Source organism: Cannabis sativa, chromosome 3, assembly GCF_029168945.1.
Source record: "Cannabis sativa cultivar Pink pepper isolate KNU-18-1 chromosome 3, ASM2916894v1, whole genome shotgun sequence".
NCBI lineage: Eukaryota > Viridiplantae > Streptophyta > Magnoliopsida > Rosales > Cannabaceae > Cannabis > Cannabis sativa.
The window spans coordinates 8,434,538-8,437,287 of record NC_083603.1 but is presented as its reverse complement, the minus strand read 5'-3'; positions in this window follow the sequence as shown (position 1 = coordinate 8,437,287).

Sequence of the window (2,750 nt, the reverse complement as noted above, 5' to 3'; positions counted from 1 at the left end):
CTATACCAAAAATCGGAAGTTAATTCCATGAAAAAGCATGAAAAATCGAAGAAAAACAAAAAAAAAAATTGTGAACTGTACGGACAGTTTCGCGATCGCAGGAAAATTTCAAAGATGTACTCGATTTTTTCAAATCTTCAAAAATTCATAACTAATTCAAATAAAATCGAAATTGAGTTCTGTAAAAGGATAACTTGCTTAATTTTTCCCATACTATCTAATAAAAATAATTCCAGAGACAAAATCGCAATTATTTTTCACGAAAATTTACAAACATCAATCAATCATCAAATAACACTCAATACAACATGATACCATCCAAAGAACATACAAACAATCGTTTTAAAGTCCAAATTTCTTGCAAGTAAATCAATTACCATGGCTGCGAGGCCGGCTTGTTGGAAATTATTTTACCAGGATCTTAGATCTACTCACAAGTATGTTTATTAACATCCTAAATAAGAACTTTCTAAAACGATAAATTAAACACATATAAAGTTTAGGAAACCTTACATTGGGTGCAGGAATAATATGACTCCTTCCGTTCAGATATCTAGCCCTTGATTCCTTTCTGTAGCAGAGCATTATCAATATCTGAACCTGGATCTCTTTCTCTGAATCTTTGATGCTGAAACTCCTTTGCTGATGATCTTTCTTCACGATCTTCCTCACTATGATTGAGGTATCACTTGATGTGTGTGGGCACTACTCATACACTAAGGATTTCGAAATTCTAAGGAAGAAGAGAGAGAGTGGTCAGCTAAAGATAGGGAGAGAGAAGGCTCAGTTTTTTCTGATTCAGAAAGTCTGAAGAAAAGTGTTATTTTCCTGAAGCCTTCACTATCTATTTATAGCATTCCACTAGGGTTAGATTTGAATTATATGGCATTAAAATAATGAAAAAATCAATTTAAAATGCTACAATAGGTGGCCGGCCATGCCTTTAATGGATTGGGCCTTGGGCTTTGCAATTTTGCAATTTTAACACCTTTTGTATTTGATTTTCTCAAAAATGCCAATTTCCTAATTCAATCATTTAAATGTCAATTCTAACTATTTAATAACTATAAATAATTATTAAATAATATTGTCATTTATCATATTTATTAATTGAACCATACAAAGTATCATAATTAACAAATATGCCCCTATAAACTCTTTCTTTACAATTTCGCCCTTACTTAGTGAAAAATTCACAAATAGACATAGTCTAATTTGAGAATTATAATTGATTAATCAAAACCAATTACATGAGTCTTACAAGCAATATTATCTCAACTAGTGGGGGGACCATGGGTCTATATAACCGAGCTTCCAATAAGTAGATCAAGAATTTAGCACTAAAATTCACTAACTTATTAATTCTTCGTTGAATCCACGCATAGAACTTAAAATTGCACCCTCAGTATATAGAATGCTCTATATGTTCCACCATATAGACACATCATTAGTTATCCATTGTTATAATCCTAATGTGATCAATTATCCTCTATATGAATGATCTACACAGTAAAGGGATTAAATTACCATAGCACCCTACTATGTATTTTATCCTTAAAACACTTGACCCCGTATAAATGATATTTCAGCTTATGTGAAATGAGATCTCCACCATTTATTTTTCGTTTGGTCAAGCTCGAAGGTGATCATCCTTTGCTTACTATTCGCCAGATAGAAGCTATAGATTCCATGTTTATGATAGCACTCCCACTCAATTGCACTACCGTGTTCCCAAAAGTACGTTTCACCCTTACCTAAAAGTAGGCTTAACTAACAATTCAAGGAACACGAATAGCCTTTCAAGATTGAGCCTAATCATAACAGGATTAAGATCATTTGATCTAGGATCAACTAGGCAATATTGACTTGAATAGATTTTACGGTAAGTTTAATTAAATCTAAGTCAAAGTTCAATATCGGTCCCTTCCGATGCATACTCCATGCATCCAACCTGAGCTTTACTTTAACCAATGTTCTGGAAAGAACATAGTATTTCTCCAAATACAAGTAAACTCTTGTTGTAGATTATCATATCAGTAAAACTCTGTGTCTGATAAATCTAGGAAACTTTATTCACATAGTCATGTTTACTTTCCAATGTGTTGACGGCACAATAAACAGGATCAAGTATGTGAAAAGGGTTTCAGATGAATTTATACATTATGTACATATAATCATGAAATAAATCATGTGAACCATGCAACATTAAATGTTCTTTCTGATCTATATTAATAAGTAAATCTGATTATATTGAAATGAGTTTTATTTAGGGCATAAAACCCAACACAACTAACATGCATCCAAACCATGATTCAAACTCATAATCAAGCCTTTAAAAACTGCAGAAATCAAACCTTAACTCATGCAACAACTACATCCACTAAAATTCCAATTTCTCTTTGAAAACCTTAAACTTTTCCACTAAAAACTCCACAACTCTAACAACCTAACCATCAAGCATTACAAGCAGCTTAATAACATCAATTAATCAAGCTTAAACCTCTGCAAACAACTATAAAATCACAGCAACAATAACAACTTAAACTATGCATGCAAACATCATCATTTCAACAAAAATCTTCAAGAAACTAAGAGGGAGAGCTACAACTTGAGGTCCAAATCTATGCTAAAATCAGCTTGAAATCCAAGAGAATCCCCCCCAAAACCCAGCTGCTAAAAACCGAACTAGGGAGAAGAAAAGAGAGCCTTTGAATACCAATTTTCTAACTTTCTAAAATTTGACTAAATGA